Consider the following 18,896-nt stretch of genomic DNA (forward strand, 5'->3'; position numbering starts at 1 on the left):
CAAAAAAATAAAGACTGCTGTCCTGAGGAGAGCTGTGAGTACTTAGGGTATTTCTTCCATGTGTAATGGGGCACCACTGATTCTTCATTGTATTTCAAGACGATTTACTGAAGACACGATTGTGATGTAGTAGTGATTTACAGTTAGGAGCGAATGAAACTTGCATGTTAGTTTGATCCTCCCCTACCCCTGAATGATCTTGGTGGTCTTAGTAAGGAATAATCCATGGAGGAGTTGCTAGTTGGCTGCAGGGAGGAGGCAGGATTGGGCCCTGGGCTTGGTAAGGATTCAAGCTCCCCTGGGAGGAGTGGGAGCTGTGGATCAGCATCGGGTGGTGGAAGAGGAGGAGAAGAAATTGCCTGCTGAACTGGACATCCCTGGGACAGCTCAGAGAAGGGTGACGATGGCAAGGAGCAGAGACTGCTGGTGGCTTGGTAAAGCCTGTATCTGTCAGATCTGGCTGTGAAACCTCCACACAGGCCTTTATTTGCTTCCTTTTGCTGCTTTCCAAGAAGGGAAGTGTTATTAGATACTTGCCAAAATGCTTTGATAAGCATTTAGCTTAGGTATTCTTATTTATTTCTCTTTGTCATCATTATTCAAGCAAGAGCCAGGCAACTCCTTTGATTCTATTTAATTCTTGACTTTACAAAATGAGAAGTCAAAACAAATCAAAAAAAAGAAGTCAAAAATAGATACATTTAAATTGTTAGAGAAGTTCCCCATTACTAAAGCCTGGATCTTACTCTTTTCCTTGTATATGAACTAACTGTATATTGAAGCATATAGTGTCCCATAGATCTGTAACTCTTACTGCAATAAGATAAACCAGAATCATGTAAAGAGATGTGTTTTCTGTGGATAATTGCTCTCCTTGGGATGCTTTCTTGCAAAGATCAGAACTTCTGTCTCCGAAGTGGGGGGAGGACTGAACTTTCATGCTGCAGAAATTCGTATTTGACTTCAGCAAAAATATTTTGGGACAAGTAACCTGATCCTTATCTTCGGAGGTCTTCCTATAACCCCAATGATTCTTCCCATGATATTGACAATATTGAATGTGGTACAGAAGATGCAGTTATCAGGAGAAGATGGTACCGGGTATTTCTTGCTGTGATTTGAGATATCCTTATCATTAATCCATTTTCAGTTTTGTCTCGGTTGTCAGAAAGAGCTGCTTGGTGTTCCTCTAGTGCAAGTCAGTGCCTCCCCTGCCTCACTTAGGCTGTGAGCTAGACCAACAACTGGTGAGTGAGGGCAGGGTAGGAGTGGAGGTGATGACAGGACTTATTAAAATATTTATTTATTGAAAGTGCTCTTTAGAGTAAATTGATTTTTTTTTTTTGAGATGTTTGAGTTTTTCTGATGCACAGGTGCCACTCCTTCTGGGATGATAACCCCAAGACCTAATTGTACTCAGCAGATACCAGATGTGTGGGGGGAAATTGTCTGTTTTTGAAAAGGAGGATTTAAGAATTTGGGGTTTTATTTCCTCCAGCTGTTCAGAAAAATTAGCACCTTCTGTCTGTGTTGGCTGCCTCTTTCGTTGGGACCTCGTATTTTAGTTTGGGGGAGTGGGAGGTTGGACAAGGGTAGGGGGAATTAGCATATTCAGCCTGCAGACTCCAGGTACAGCACTGATGTGATTCTCCTGGTTTCCTGCTGGAGCCTGGAGGTCCCTCTTAACAGTTTGTCACTTAAACCTGAGGGTCATCAAAATAACCTCTGCTCTGTATGATGTCTGCTCAGCGTGGCTTGCTCCTGGTTCAGTCAACAGTAAAGGATAGCAAAAATATGGCCTTTAGTCTTCTGTTCAGAAACCTTGGGGGTGTTGAAGTTTGTTTTATTTCAGCTTTATTTGCTTCTGAAACTGAAACATACACTTGAGAGCTTTGCCTTGGTTTCAAACCTGCAAACTGGGGGGCTGTTGGGGCTCCTTGCAAGACATAATTTTAAGCGGTTAGAGCTGTAGGGCATGTACTGACTTTCTTGGTTGATTGCACTGCCAGTGTAAAGTCAGCCCATAAATTGTAGCCAGTGTTATGATTAGAAATCATTGCAATAATGTGAGATTATTCGGTTTGTCACAAATCCTTCTAGACTACAAAATTAAAGTCACAACCACAAGTATAGTCCTGTGAGATAAAGTTACTTCATTACATGATCTCCATCTGATTTACTGTTTTCTTTTTATTTTGATGACAGATTAAATAACTGAATTTTTTTCTGAAGTGGCAACACACGTACTTTTAATATCGCTGCCAATTCTAGAGTAAATTTTGCATTCTTAAAGTTATTGATATCGTTTAATATAGTAATTGGGCAAAACCTTGATTTTCACTCTAGTGATGGGAAAATCAACTTTAAAATGATGAAGTTTTAGAAAATAATTACTAGTTATGTCCATCGCTAGAGCTGTCTTGTCACATGATCCGGACGTAAATGAGTTGTGATCACTGGTACGTTGTTGGGTAGGTGACTGGAAGGAGGTTGGTGCTTTCCTGCAAAAGCAGTGGCTGCTGTCAGTCTGCAGAATTATAGTGAGGCAGAAGACAGCTGCTGAACAGGAACAAAATTAATAGTTCACTTGGGAATGCATTTCAGACCAAATCAAAACTTCTTGTATGGTTTCAGATACCCATGTCATTTCTTGTGGGGTACTCGTCTCTTCCTGCCACTGGATGTCCTGATGCTCCCAGTGCAAAGGAAACTCCAGTGGGCTACAGAGGGACTTGTGTCTGTCAGCCAGAGCCCAGTGACTCAGTGTGTCAGAGTAATTCTGATAAATACCCAGACTGAGATAATCAAAACCCATCCAGGGATTTGGTTGTTGGCCTACTTATTAATTTTAATGATAATTGAATATCCATGCCGATTACTCAGGCTGTAAGCTCAGCTTCCTGAGCCCTGTGTATTCAATTTCAAAACACTGCCTCTTCAGAATCTGGTATATTTAAGTCAGAGGGGTGGTCTCCATGTGGACAGACAGTGCAGATAGGCAGGAGCTACTGTGTCCTTTGGAGTCACAGTAAGTAAGTCTGGCAGAGCCTGTTTCTCAGATCTGTGTAAGTGTATTGACCTGGCAAATGTCTTTAGCCCCCGTGGGATTTGGTTATGATGCTGCCTGTGGTATATTTGTAAAAGGGTTTTGCTGTGAAGGTGTTGAAGAGAAAGCTGGGAATCTAAAGCAGCCCTTGCTCGGTGTTTGCAAAGCTCTTTTGTTTGATGCCAAGAGCCCAGGTAAACCTCTTGCACTTCTCTGTTCTCTGCCCCTTTTGAGTGTAGCACTACTGAGAGATTTTTTTGCTTGCAGGCTGTTTCCTCCAGTGCTAACTTGGGGTGTTCATCAGCATTGCAGTTTGCAGAGGCTGACCTTGCTGAAGCTGGTCCCTGTGTATCTCTCCAGGTGCTGCAGAGGGTCTTTGTCAGAAGCCAGAATCTGTGTTGAGCTTTTTTATATGAGGAGAGCTTTTCCCAAATGAGTTCCCTGGTGCTTCTGACCCTACTGCAAGACTCCATAGTGTCCTCGTTGATCAAGGGTAAAGCGACTAAAATCCGAAAGGGGGGGGGTAATGCCATAGGTGTCCTGTATTTTCCTGAACAGGGAATGACCTAAGTTAGTGAAGTCTTGATTACTGCCTTTAAAAAACAGATTGTCCCATTCCTTTTTTTCAACCTTTGTTTTGTTTGTTCAAAAATAAAGCAGCAAAGAGACAAAATAGAGTGCAAGCATTTTTTTTCACACAGAGTGCTGTGACCAAACATATTACTTGGCAAATTTCCTTCCTTCTTTGCAGAGTTTTAAAACTGAGATCTGTTTTTTTCCAGTATTACAGTAAATACATAAGGAATCAAAATGATATTAAGGAAAAATGTTGGGCAACACCCTGCTGTTCAAATATGTTGATTGCAAATCATTGACATTCTAGACATGCTGTTTCTGTCTGTTAGTGAGTTACAGTTTCAGTGCTGGTGGGGTAGAACAATTGGCTGGGAAAAAGTACAAGATTATAGTATTTGCTAGTCATTATTTAAAAAGAAGAGCAGATCCGTGCGTGTGTGAGCTGAAGGTAATGCTGGTGTACCTTTATAGGATTTAAGGCCTCTGGGTCTGTAAACATTCTGTAGTCGAATCTCTCGTGGCATGTGTGGTGTAGACATTTGTTCAGGGGTCCTTGCAGCAGGTCTGTAACCTTGATTTGGCTCACAGTGCGTCTTCTGGAGAGAGATTTCTTTGACTGAGTCATCCTCTTGTGCAAAATCCATATCCCTTTGTAGCGTGTGCCAACGTCTAGCTCTTCTTACTGTAAGGCAGGTGAATCTTTCTAGCTCAAATTGGTCAAACTTCAGTTGTCAGCCAATGGGTCTTTCCATGTCTCCTCTTGCTAACTTTACAGGTACATACTACTCATCTCTCTCTTCTCCTCCCAACATCCTGTTTGCTTGTTTTCAGGCAAACAGAGGCCACAGGCAAGTTAGGTACCTCCCAGAGTTCTCTAATTTTTTAATGGTTTTTTGTGCTACGAAGTAGGGGTTTGATCTCTTGAGTAGCTGTGGACTCTCTTGTGGGATCTTTGCAATTTATCCTAGCTGAAGTTATGCTGTTTGAAAAGAAAATGGCTTTCTGAAAGTGATACTAGGCAATTGTTGCATTATCCTGTTTGCTCTGTGAGGCAGATAGGTCACAAGGAGAAGAAAATCATCCTTGTGCTGGAAGCCAGGTAAAAGTGGAGAGGGAGCCTTAGTGGCTTCTCAGCTGGTTGCTGTGGCAGATGGGAGTTGCAGAACTGTGGAAGATGCTCTATGACATGAAAACGTGGGCTAGAACTGTGCTGAAGACTGTGATCAGGGAACCTGTGGGATGGTTATGTGGTAAGGGGAATCCGTAGGAGGTGGATGTGCTAATACCTAAGCGCACCACGTACACAGGTTTTGGTAGGAAGACAGGTTCCTGTTACGGTGGAAGATACAACCTTGGAGCCTCTTAAGCCCTAGGAAAGGTAAGATTCAGTCCTGGCTCAGCACCAGCTTCTGTGCAAGTAAAGGTGGTATGCCTGCAAAGCCAAATATTTTGCAGCATCTCAGGACTCCGCATCCCTGAGCAGAGAAGGCAGAACAAAAATCACTTGTGTGCTTGGATGGCCTGTCTGATTGCTTCAGTCAACACAAATATGAAAATTCCCCTTTTCTGTGTATGGAGAGTTTTTTTGGGCCTGGTCTAATGTCACCTGTGCACAAGGCAAGAGGAAGCTATTGAGAAGCAACAACAGGTTTTTGTGTCCTTCCCCTAAATGGCTAATCCATTTATTTGGTTCAAAATTTCTTTCACTGCTTACTGTTTTAAGTTTCTTTGTGCACAATAATTTATGGATGAGAGCAAACATTATTAGAAAGCTTTATGTGTTGTGCACTTATGGGGGCAACGTTTTAGCATCAGAGTACCATTTCTTCAGCAGTCTTCTTTTCAGTGAGTATGTGTTTTGGTAAGAAGAATGATGTCAATTAACCGCATAACCTGTAGAAGTGCTGTTTCCTATGCTAATTAGCTCTTCCTCTGAGAACTGTACTTTTAATTTATTTTTCAAAGTGCATTCACTCATCCTTTTCCTTTCAAACTTCAACACTTTGTGAAATATGCATCCAGGTTTGCTGAAAGGCTCTGAAGCTGACGAGACAAAAATTGAAAGGGGATTGATTTAATGGTTTAATTGCTAAATAATTATGAAACTGTGGTTGTTATTTGATGTTAGTGTGAAATGGCCAATCAGTCCATTTTGCAGAGTGAGGGCAAGGCCTAGGATAGGGCTGGATAAATAATCATCTGTAGTTTCTGTGCCAAGTGGCGCCTTTCAGGGACTCCTGAAGATTATGTAAAGCGGTTTTTTTTACCAGAAATTCTGGCTCCAGACAAGAATTATCTTGCCTAGCAGTAAAATGCTGTTGCTGCAATTTAACTGAGTTCTGTCCATAGGCTGCACAAAACTAAGAGAAGGTTTTATTCGTGCATGACCCTACTGTGAGAATGTCTCTTTGATAAGCAAGTCCAAGTCACAGGCCTTTGCCTGACTGGCCCGCTGGGCTGGTAGGGAAGAAGAGGCACTGAAAGGAAACACCAAAGCCTGGAGCTGTGCACAAAGGCAGATCAGAATGTTCAAGGTGGCCAAAATCCAGCAGGTCCATTGCCACCAGGCATCAACAAACTGCGATCTTCCACCATAACCCAAATCTGCTGGAGGAAGGGTTGGCTGATGGCAGTCTCTTTTCTCATGAGGAAATGTAGCCCCTTCCCATGTGCACATGTTTTCTTCCTCTTTGTACTCTGCCTCTCCAATTTCTAACCCATTATTAATCCCAGCGCACCCTGGACAGAAAATAGCAGTAGTAAGAGCCTGTAGCTTAACTGAGCAGCCAGAGATGTAGAAATAGACAAATTAATTCATCTTCTATTTAAACTATTTTTGATAGTTTGTTCTTTGAGGAACTGCATGTCTTCAGCCATTTCTGTTCTTTACCTCTGTGCCTCAGGGACCTGGGTCTGGAAGAGACTCTTACTGGTGAGGGCAGCATACACAAACCTTAATGAATTTATGTATTCACTCTCTACTCCCACATGGCATAGGCACATAGGTGCTAGCTTTAACCCACTTTACATGATGAATTTGTGTGGCTCTTCATGGGCTTGGCTACCTGATCAGATACTTTCTTCTGGAACTTCCTTGGATCCCCCTTGAAAGTTCTGAATGATAGATTGACTCCTGTGGCAAGTTCTCGCTGTGGTTTATTATGCCCTGCCCCCAAAGATAACAAAGTTATCTTCCCTTCTCTTCAAAAGCATGCAATTTACATTCCGAGATCTTTTGTTGGTTAGGCAAAAGCAAGCTAATAACAGAATTTTTTTCTGTGTATGTGTTACAGTATTACCATCAGGTTAAGCCATGGTTTACCTCTTGGTTAAGATAACAATTTGAGTTTTTTCAGTTTCTTCTGAAAACTTTAGCAGCTTTCCTAGGTATTGCATTATCACAGCTGATTGCCGAAACAGCATTTATTTTTGCATTGCAGATATCTCAGCTGAGGATTTAGCACACGGTTGTATTTGCTTTCCTTGCCATGGCATGTTCATATTCAAGTGTTCTTCCAGTGGTTGTCAGATGCCAGGAGAGGGTGGAGGTTGCAGGTATGAAACGTATTCTTTGTGAAGTGGTTGGGATATAGGACATCCATCACAAACAATTGAACACATTTATGTTTCTTCAATTCCAGATTAAAAGAAATATTGAGGTCCGGGTTGCATATTTGTACAGCAGATTTACACCCCTGTAATTCTGGTGCCTTATTTAAATAGTAACATAGACTTGACACAATGGGAATTAAATCCCACAGAATAAAAAGTAACTAGAAGTTTCATTGTGTTGTGGAATAAGCATACCAGGCATCCACATGTATAATTTATTTCCTGTAGTGGGGTAAGTACTTAACAACAGTTATAATAAACCCATTCTGTTCATTCATTTTTAGATCTTAGCATACTGATTCAGACCTTAACTGGAAGTGAATATACAATCAATGTCAGGCTTTTTATGCAGGTTTAATAATGCAGGCCTGCCTAGGTTCTTTAATTAAATAATTATTCATTGTTCAATCAGAATAGATTGTTTCACTATAGGGATTGCGGGCAAGTACATGCAAAATCCACCCTGAACTGATCACGTTTTAGCTGCTTTCTGTAATCCCGAGTGATAATCTTTGTCACAGAAAAAAAACCAGGGAAAAAAGCTGCAGTCAGGTATTAAAAATGTAATGCCTAATTCTGAGATGATCAAAGAAACGCATGCTAAGGTACGGTTTGGTGGTGCTGTGAGCAAAGTTAGAGCTGTCTGATAAGTGAGAAATGTGGGGTTTGTAGACTGCTCAGATTCAACAGAGCTGTCACCAAACCCCAAGTAAGCTAAGTGGTCAGCATGTGAGGAATCAGGAAATCTGGGTTTGGATATTTTACTTGTATTTATTTTACCTGTATTCAAGAGGTGGCAAATGGAGCTGTTAAGGGGAGGTGCAATAAATTTCATGTTGTGTGTGTCTGCTGCGCACGCCAGTTCCCATAGGAAGGTCTGCACAGGCAGAGCAGCCTTCTTATTTCTTCTGAGAGCATTGGAAATGCAGAAAATCTGTTTGGCAAGGGGGCTGCTGCTTGTAGCATCACACAAGGCTGGCTTCAGATGGCCCCTGCTGCCACGGCATGTCATTAATGCAGCTCACAGCAGCTGGACTGAGAGGACTTCAGTGTTTATTAGGGGAATATAATCGTTTAAGCCTGAATAAGCTTCAAAGCTCTAATGTGGCTGTTTGGCCAACAGAAATGAGATGTAAATTTGTGCTGAATAGCCACTGATTACAGAAAGATGATTAATGTGAGGTTTAAAATTGATTTATGGGTGCAAGTTGTCAAGGCCTAAGCCATGAATGTAATATTATATCTATGAAAAGCTTTGGGTAGATTAGAGACCAGGGAGCAGTGGCAAAATAATGCATTTGCTGGAGGGTCTGATACAGTGTATGGGTTGTCTGTAATCTAGTCAAATTTGGTATACGCCTGAGAGGTTAGGCTTTGCCAGTGCAGCACGTGGATAATTGTATCACTTTGCCTGAAATACTAGAAAACCAAGAAGTTTAATATGTTTTATTTTCATTACATGCACTTTTAGATGGAGTATTTTTTTCTCTTCTACTGGAAACTCTTAAATGTGTACTCACTTGCAAAAAAATTATATAAAGCCAATTACAATGATAAAGATTAAGAATTTAGTTTAGTTTTTGCAAATTCTTGTTGTTTTGTGCATTAAAAATAGAACAAATGCTTATTGTTATTTCAATAGTAGTAAACAGTTAGAGCCCCCACACAGATTTTGATTTATTTAAATATTAGGACAACATTAAAATAATAAGGAAAACGTCCTTTCTTCCTGCTTTTCAAAGTTGTTCTGTGAACCTCTTAGTATCATCAAGTGATGAGTAACATGAAGAATATCCCAAAAGCTTTGAAAATCCAAGCATTTGGTTATAAACCTAAAATATATGTCCTGCTCTGTGACCTTCTGAAAATCTGGCTCTGTCAGCCTTCCAGTGTTAAACCATGTGGTGTCAATACTGTTTGTTCTGGCCTTTGTTAAATTTCTCTGCAATGAGTGTAACATTAAGCAATGAAAAATGATTTAATAGTATTGTGTTTCTTCATTGCCTCTTTCACGCTCATCTCCATTGTCTTTCCCTCAGTTGCTGGACTGTGATTTGAAATGGATGTTTTAATTCAGATGTACAGAGAATTTCCAACCTTTAAAAAAATAAACCTGTGGGAGGGGAGGTGGGGTTTCCAGGTAGCACATTGCTTTGTGCTGGGAAGGGGGTCGGCGCAGTTGCTCATTAGGCATGCTGGAAAGGGGCTGGTGCTCCTTTTCATTTCAGCTCCACTAGCCTCCAGCTGGGTGTTCATTCCATTTGGATTCTGATGCCGACATCTTTCATTGATCATGCAAATTATCAAATTCTGAGCTAAATTTCAGTCCCATTTTCATTTTTTTTCCCCATGTATCTTGGTGTGCAGACTGAAAAGTTTAGGTGACTTTGTCCTGATGTTTCTCCATTTTTCAACAGCTTGAATTGTGCAGGTCTCTGAACAGATAAGACATTTCATCATAAGCATGTACTGAAAATAAATTTTAAGGTTTTAATTGGTCTTTCTTACCTGTTTGCTAGGGTGGTACTTATGTTTGAGACGCTATTGCAGCTTTCCAGCAATCTGTGTTGCTTCTCAGCTAGTTAGTGGTGCAGAGCAATCCAGGAATTGTCAACACTTTTGCTTTATAGGGAGTTTCACTGAGACGTCTCCTGCACAGCCTGCTGCAGAAATGGGGGGTGTGGCAGCAAACCTTACATGCATACTACAAATTAAAAAGAATATTGAAAAATTGTTCGAGTAGCAAATCCAAATCTTTACACAATAGGAGTTGATGATTATGAAGTTCCCCGTGTAACTTTAGGTGACTGATAATGTCTCCACATGTAGGTCTTCCTCAGAGGAGCAGGCATGCTTTGTCTCATAGTTTCAGCATGGGGCTCTCCTGTTTGGTGTTTTCCCTCAGCTCTGAGCAGTGTGACTGTGAGGACCTTTCTTGGCATTACTTCATGAAGGAGGAGGATTTCTAGCAGTCCTGACTGCATGCAGGATGATGAAAGGTTGACCTGGGTGGAATTAAAAATATCCTAAACACTGTAAGATACCAAAGTATCCACCCAGATGCTTAGGCTCTCAGTTCTAAAAACTGCATTTTTTTAAAGCTGATGTCTGCTGACAAGCTGTTCTGAGTATTGGAATGTGCAGTTGGCAGCAGTGGAGTTAGGATAGAGCATGATGGTGCTGTGAACATTCACCCAGCTCATTTTCAGTGTATTTTTTTTTATAGTGGAGATGAAACATCAATTATCTCCCCATCTTTGCCATTTCCTCTCCTGCCCTTTGTCAGAGTGCAAAGCCAAATGTGAAACCTTGGCACCAAGTGAAATTGAGTCTTGTTAACTCTTGATGCAGTGGGGGTAGCCTTTAACATGAAGCAAAGCCCTTTTTCTCCTCTTAGCATTTTTGCTGCCCACACATTGCAAGGGGTCATTCAGAAGCACGTCTGGCAGTTCCTGTAACTCTGCTGAGGTGAGAATTTGCCCTTTTAGTGGGAGATGGTTGGAGGGGGGTGATAGTGGAAGTGACTTTCTAAGTTTGCTTTGGGATAGGCAAGTGTCAGACATGGGCAGTGAATATGTGTTTGGCTAATGTAGAAATGGAGAAGAAAATATTCCCTGGTCTAATGTGGCACATGTCAAAATCATGCCTTGAATTACCAGTTCATACCTCTTTGCTATTTGCTTCCCCCACTTATGCTTTTGTGTATGAAAAATGATCTTTAGCTTCTTGCTGGGAAATCTCCAGTAATGAGTGAGGAAACTCATAGTTACTTCAGCTAGTTAGCCTCAGGATATTCTGAAGCTGTGTGTTAACCTGACGATGCAGCTTAGTGACCAGAGTAAGAAACAGCAGGGCGCTGCAATCCAGTAGTAAAATGGGAAGAGTAGCCCAAAAGTCATGGCGTTCTTACTTTTATTTTCCTGGTTGGAGAAATTGGGAATGGGCCAAGCCACCAGAAAATGTTCCTTCTTCAGAAATTCAGCTTTGATTAGGCCAGATTTCTGCCTGAGTAGGAAGATTAATCAGATGCTTTCTGTCCTCTGTTATCCATTATGTTTTGTGCTTGACTAGTAACTGCTGTCAGTAGGAATATGTATTTGTATGTATAAATGTCTCAGTTGTAAAATTGCCATTCAAATGAGGCTTGAGCCTCGGGTGGGGACACTGTCTGATGTATGGAAATAGTAAGATCCCAGGCAGTTGCAACTGCTTCTGGTATTTAAAGGTTTTAGTAACTCTTGCCAAATGTTGTTTGCATTGAACTCTCTGCAGTTGTTTTTCTGACGCTGGCTCCTGCCTTGAAAATTAGCTCCAAAGCCCCTAAAACCAGGCTGAGAATGTGTAAAATTAACTTCACCTTTTGCTTTATAAAAATGGATGGCAGTATTGGAAAAGTTTGCGCAAGTAATAAATTTTTTGTTGCTTGGTAGCTGAAATTTAAAACAGTGTGTTTGAGACTGAAAGAAGTAGTTTGTATTACTCTGAAACAGTTTTTTTCATACATTTCTATCTGTCCTCCATTTGGTTGAACTTGAGAAGATGGTGAAGACATGGCTTGTGAGGTTCTCAAAATAACTGGTTTCTCTTACTAATTTTTTTTTTTTTGTTCCTTCCCCTTTTTTCCTAACTTGATCCAAGTACATTGATTGGTTTGTTTTCGTGATTATTTGTATTTCAAATTTGTGATTTTCTGGAAAAAGCCATGTGGCTCTGGTTGGTGTCCTTCCACTGGCTGGTGCAGGGCAGGAGGGGAGAAGCAGTTGAGCTGTCCCAGTGAGCAGGCACCCTGCCCCAAAGCAGAATTTGAGTTTTAAACTTGTGTGGTTACCCTGGCACAAGTGCTTACAAATTGTTGCCCAGTGTTGCCCAAGAATGCTGTTTTAAGCAGTCCAGTGACCTGGTACTGATGGAAAAAGCTGGACAAAGTTTTGATGTCTCTGCTCTGCTCTTCACAATGCTCACCCGTTGGAGGGAGCAGGGTTGCAAACACACGTGCGGCATTGTTCCTGATTACTGCATTTTTCCACTGCTTGAGAGTGGTTTGGATCATTGTCCCTTGCTGTGAGGGGGAACCAGGCTCCTCAAGTGCCCCATCCAGGTGCTGGTGGGCTCTGCCATGATCAGTAGGTCGTAGAGGTCATACATACACCTCTTCCCAATGCCAGTGTTCAAGACAAAGCTCTTTTGCTCCTGCCAATCCTGAAGTCTGCATTGCTGTAGAGGAGACTAACAGTTAACGTGATTTTGTGGGTGCTTTGTGTTTTGTCTTCTTGTTCTTTGAGCAAGCAAAACCTATTTAATGAAGACTGGAATGCCTCTAGCAAAATCAGGCTCTTGCTTAATCATACAGCTCCTGAGCTGAAAATCAGAGCAATGCCACATATTGCAGCCTCTGTTGATAACACTGGCAATATCAGTGGCAGGATTTGAAGTCCTTGAAACAGGGACTGACCTCTTTGTAAGTGCTGTTTTATAATAGGCAAGATAGTGACACAGCCTTACTTTACAACTAGCACAGCCCTGCAAAGCCTTCTGCAGTGCAGAAGAAAAGATGCGTGGTGTTGTGCCTGGCTTTCACTACAGGTTTAGCCTTAGGTGACCTCACTGAAGTCACTGAAACTGTGCAGAGGAAAGCCTGCTGCTTGTTTGCTTTAACTGTGTAGTACAACAGCAAGTGGAAACCAGCAGGCAGCTAAAAAAAAAAAAAATCAAACCCACAAGTTTTTGGGTTTTGCGATGGGAGGGAAGAAGCAGGTTGCAAGATAAAGTTGAGTAGCAGGAGGGAACATTTGTGTGGGAGCAAAGCTGGAAGCTATTGATTGGCAGCCAGGTCTTAACATCAGCTGCATAAAAGGAAATCGAAGAGTCTGCCCACATACTACCAGGATGAAAGGCAGGATGAATGGTACTGAGCTGAACCCAGGCTGGTTTGCCCTTCTGGAAGGGCGTCGGGTGTCCCCTTTTCACTTGGCATTGCACAGCACCATGCCACGCTGTCCTCTGCACCGGTATGTGCTCATGGTGGCCTTGAGGGCAGTATTTTGAGGTAAAATTGCCTTTCTGTGAGCAAAGCACATAGAGTATCTCTGATGCTTTCCCACATTCAAAGCCTGAGATCAGAGGTACGTGCCAGGCTTGCTTTTTTCCACAAGAAAAAAAGAAAAGGTAAAATGCGTAAATCCTTTTCTAATTTCACATCTTTGCCAGCAGATACCTGAGTTAACATGCATATGTTGCAGAGCTCTGTGTGGTGGGGTGAAAAAATTAAATAGGGGAGGATGAGGCTTCTCGTACCATGCTGCCTGTGAAATATGTAGTGGGAAGAGAGGCAGATTCACAGCCCTCGGAGTGAGGGAGTCCTGCTGGGAAGGTTTCAGGTGAGTCTTAGGAACACCTCTGTTTAATGTTCTTAAGCTTCCTTTCCCTGTTAAGGTACCCAGGATTTTGCTAAATGACCAATTTATTTTTCAGCATTGTGAAGATGTGTGGAATTAGGAACAAGGCTTGAAATATCTGTACTGCCTCTAGTTAATGCTAAAGAAGGTGAATGTGCTAGTGAAGACCAGTAACAAAAACTCATACTGCAACCCCCCCCATCCCCTCAAAACCAAATAAACAAAAGCTATGGAATTTTCATCCCTGCTGTCAGTATTTGGTTTTGGGGCATCAGCCTTTCGCTGTGCTGTGGTAGCAAATTGCACTCCTGGAATCTCTGAGATTAGAAACAAGCCCGAGTAGCAGACAGCTGGTGAATGTGTTTTAAAATTGTCCATTTAACCCAAGGCTGCTCCACTGAATGTTTTTTTAACTCTTATATCTTTAGTTAGATGTGTGATATCTTTGGCCTTTCTACAGACAGCCTGTATGAGCTGTGTGCTTCCTATTGATGGAGCTGCATTTTTACTCGCCAGCAGTAGTCAGCTGGAAACTTCTGATTCAGAAATAGGTCTTCTATAAATGATTTAACATCAGGCCATTGAAATGCATTTGTGTTTTCCTTCTTAAGGCTATTAAAGATGTAGAGAAAACATTTACCACCAAATTAATGGTTGCATTTTTGTTTTAATCCTGCAGATGGGGTTGATTTATATCTCAAAAAATATGTGCTGTAGAGAGGAATTATAACATTACAAAATTTTTCAGCTGTACTTAATTTTTTTTTTCATGCCAATAATTTTCATCTAGATGCTGTCTCTTTAATGTGGTGGGTTTTCTTTCTCATTAACTGAAAGGCACTGCATTTCATCCTCTGGTTTGTATTTCTTTGTTGGCTGAAATACGTGTCTGAGTTCTGCAGTGACTAGGAAGCTGGGACCAGGCAGAAGGTGCAGGGGCTCTTACTGCCATCTCCATCTCATGAGGGGATGTGAAAGCAGAAGGGTGGCAGCTTGCCTGCAGTCTCTGGGGAGGGCAGATCCAGCTGAAGAGAAAGAAATGGTGTAGTCCTACATGCAGATAGGAGAGAAGAAGAAGATTAAATGATAGAGCAGAGATTTTGCCAAATACTGGCTGCTCTGATAAAATCTGGTTGACTTTCCCTTGAGGATTATACAGAGATAGGCAGCCTTAGCTCATTAGTACCTGCCCTTTCTCATGCTCTGATGATTGCTTTAGGTTTGATGGCAGGTGGTGATGACAGGATTTGCTCTGATCTGGGGAGCAGTGCTGGAAGTGCAGCACATCCTGCAGCCTGAGCTGTTAGGCCGCTTGCCATTTCTTGCAGCTGAGATTAGGCTCTGTTTCAGTTCATGGATGTATTTGTGCCTGCATGCTTCTCCTCATGGTGTTCAGTGCTCTCAGCGCATGAAAGCAACCATTAGAATCACTGCACTTAGTTTTTCAACAAACGAACTTAGTACTCACTCCCGAGAGCACAACTCCTGAAGCAGCGGTGGAAATGAGCTTAACTGCGTGACACTGGGGAGCATCACGGTAGAGTCCTGGAAAACTGACCTGGCAAGTATGAAAAAAGTCAAGTGATGCTTTTCAGCATGCCTTCAAGTTACGTCACTGATGATATTACTGCAACATCACAGTCATTGTAAATGTCAGTTCTAGGAAAGAAGTACACATTAATGCTCTTTAGATGGTGTACAGAGTTGTACTCTGTACCTTGTGGCCATCCGTACTCATCTCCATGTGATAAAACTGATCTGAGCCATTTTCAGTCCTGAAATGCTTTGCACCTCTTCCTGCTGGAAGTTAACACTTCTTCATATATGCTTGTTGATGTGAGCAGTTGTTCAAGTGATCCTCTGACCTTCAGCCAGAAAGAAAGCAAAGTTAAAGTCATTATGTCTTGCCTGGACTATATTGGGATGTGCTCATCTGTCCCCTGGGCTCATTTGGCAGGGATCTCCATGTGGGTTGGGGGAAGTGTGGAGGGTTATTCTCCCTTTTCATCAAATGGAGAATCATCACCACCTTTATAAACATAGGACTTTATATAGTGTCATGTTTTAACCCCTGCCAGCAGTTAAGCACCACACAGCCCCCCTCTCCCTCCCCACTGGCAGCTGAGCAGGTCAGAAGGGTAAAAGTGAGAACTCATGACTTGAGATAAAGATGCTAAAATAGGTAAAGCAAAAGTTGCACACGCAAGCAAAGCGAATCAAGGAATTAATAATTTAACACTGCCGTGGGCTGGCTGGTGTTCAGCCATTTCTAGGTAAGCAGGGTGGTATTTTCATGGCAGTCTCTATCCGTGGGCCCTTTGGAGCAGACCATTTGGTTTAATGTTGCAATGAACTCCTCTCCTTGCCTCTCTTCCCTTTTGGACTTAGTCAGAGCCTTCAGTCCCTTAGGATTTTACCTGCTCAAAGCGGAGCCTTATCTGTGTGCCACAGTCTCTTCAGGGATGTACCTGCTGCAATACTGACATAACCACAGCCACGGATACTTTGGGATGCACCTGCTCCAGCATGAATGTATCCACAGCTCCTTTGGGTTGTTCTCCCATGTGGACTAATCCCCAGGTCACATTCCTGTCAACCTGAGTTCACACTGCAGTTCCAGCATATCCAGTGTAGCATTACAGAAATATCAGTGATGGCCTGGGGATTTGCCAGCGTGCCACTGCTGACATCAAGATGTTCCCAGGCCCAGCAGAGTAGGATGGTCAGCATTTCAGCCAGCAGCAGAACCAAGGAGCAGCCACTAACAGGCACCAGGCTTTAGTGTGCAGTGAGGCAATCAAGCCTAGGAGCGAGTCAATGAATAGCTAAACAACAATAGCAGCTATAAATTCAATCTAGCACATTGGAATCAAACCTGTCATTACTTCAAACCCTCCCAGCCCCCCACTGGCCATCAGAAAGGACCGTTGTGGTTTAACCCCAGCTGGCGGCTAAGTGCCACACAGCCTCACTTCCCCCTGCAGTGAATGAGCGAGAAATCAGAAGGGTAAAAGTAGCAAAACTCATGGGTTGAGATAGACACTGAAATAGGTAAAGCGAAAGCCACACACACAAGCAAAGTAATCCAAGAAGTTCCTTGGAAACACCACTTCCCATGGGCAGGTGGGTGTTCAGCTGTCCCCATGAAAGTAGGGCTTCAACACATATAATGGTGACTTGTGAAAGCAAATGCCGTGATTCTTCCTGTCCCCAGTTCTTTCTTCTTGCCCCAGTTTTATGTGCTGAGCATGACACCATATGGTCTGGAATATCCCTTGGGCCAGGTGGGATCAGGTGTCCTAGCTGTGGCCTCTCCCAGCTTCTTGTGCACCCCCAGCCTCCTTGCTGGTGGGATGGGCTGAGAGGCAGAAAAGGCCTTGACTGGTGTAAGTGCTGCTTAGCAGTCACTGGGACATCTCTGTATCATCAACAGCGTTTGTAGCAGAATCCCACAGGTAGCCCCACGTGAGCTACTATGAAGAGGGTTAACTCTATCCTAGCTGAAACTAGTATTGTTAGACAAATTCACTCGGAAGTATACATGTACTATATATTTATCACTTAAATTAACCACCCTGGTTGAAGAATGGTGGTTTTCTGCTTTTAATTTCCTATATCAAAACGTCTCTATTTACTGGAACACAGAAAATCTAGCTGATGAATTATTCTGTGTTGCATACTTTTACTTGTACCTTTTCTCAGTGACTCTCCTGGTAATTGTTAATTGCCTCTCCTAAAGTTGGGCGTGAATCCTGCACAGATCGGCCTGGCTTTCACTGCAGACTTATCTTTGTCCAATTGTCCAACACTGGTCCTACCCAGTGACAACTGTATCTTAATCACAGTAGAGTTGTGGCCTGTTTAAGCCCAGGGACACAAAAAAGGGTTAGAAATGAGAGTACTGCTTGCCATGCCAAAAAAGTCTTTGGGCTAGGTTTGTTACTTGGAAGACTGGTGGTACATATGAACTCTGCACATCACAGTGGGCGTGTCTTCCTGCACAAGTCCCCACTTTCACATCCCAGGTGAGGAAGGAGAAGAAATGTTTTCCTGATGGTGGTATTTGTAATTCATTTTGAACCCTATGATCGGGTTATGTTCTCATGTCACTTCTTGCTGCTGTTTTAATTTAAAATGTAAGAACAACATTTTATTTTAAAAAATCTTCATTGTTGCATTGACTCTGGAGGTGTTCTGTCTCAGCTCTGCAGTAATGGCATCTGGGATGAGAACACTCTCGACTTTATCTCAGACTGTATTTCCAAGGAAAAAATTTTGCCTTTGGCCCTTAGAGGATATGCAGCTTGAAACAGGAGTACCTTTGAATTATACTCTGTGCATTTCCTTTGTGATGCATCCACAGCTCTGACCAGGTGTGTGCAGCATTGCTGAGCAGAGGATGGAGAAAGTGTTGGGAATTAAACCCTTGCAGATGAGTGGGTCAAAAGTAGAAGGAAACAAAACTGAAACCAGCACTGTCTCTCCTGGGTTCTTTGCTGCACTTAGATGGTTAACCTAATCTCTTAATACAACATTATGGTTGTCAAAAGCAGAGAGGGAACACTAATGTGTATCTATTATAGGCACAGTTGTGGTGCCACTGACTCTGTGCTGCATCAGGAAAAAGCATTTCTTCCATGTGATTCCCCTTCAGAGCATGGCTAAAATAAAATGAACGAACAGTTGTTACAATTCCCACAAAGAGCTGCGAAAAGTTGCCTGGAGCTCTACTGAAAAACCTGCGTAGCACATAAACAGCTCAAGATCCCCGTAACCTGTATTGGAAATAATTTTCTCTTTGCATGAGCAAGAACCACTCTGACTAGTACACTTGGGGAGAGCAAGGGCTCATTTATTCCATGTATCACTCCACTGATTTTCTGGCATGCTGTTTTGTGGGAGAGAATAGCTTGTGGAAGTGTGGCAGGGCAGTGATTTGAGGATGTAGTAGAAAGGAGCCTGGGGGCATGGGGACAGACAAATTGTAAATAGCTTCTTCTTTTTCCCTATATGGATGCATTGGAAAAGCCCAGGGAAACGGCCCCATCTGCTTTTGTTTTGTTTCCTAACTGAATACTAGTGGACAAAGCCAACATTGTTTTCCCACTTTTGAACTGTCTAAAACAAAGAGGTTTAACTAGTATCCTTTGCCTTTATCAGGAATGTATTGAACCTCTAGTACAAAAAGCTAGGGAATCAAAAGATTTTTTCCCCCTGAAAGTCCTGAGTTCTGAAGCCCAAGATACTCTTAGATGGGAAAGCTAAGA

The 18,896-nt window shown here is 42.4% G+C and overlaps 1 protein-coding gene across 5 annotated transcripts in view; it reads left to right on the forward strand.

The window, feature by feature from the left end:
- The window catches only part of EPHA5 (EPH receptor A5), a 193,939-nt gene that overhangs the window by 24,738 nt on the left and 150,305 nt on the right, over positions 1–18,896 (forward strand). The window lies entirely within an intron of this gene.

The sequence above is a fragment of the Hirundo rustica genome, chromosome 5 (assembly GCF_015227805.2).
Source record: "Hirundo rustica isolate bHirRus1 chromosome 5, bHirRus1.pri.v3, whole genome shotgun sequence".
In the NCBI taxonomy this organism is placed as follows: domain Eukaryota; kingdom Metazoa; phylum Chordata; class Aves; order Passeriformes; family Hirundinidae; genus Hirundo; species Hirundo rustica.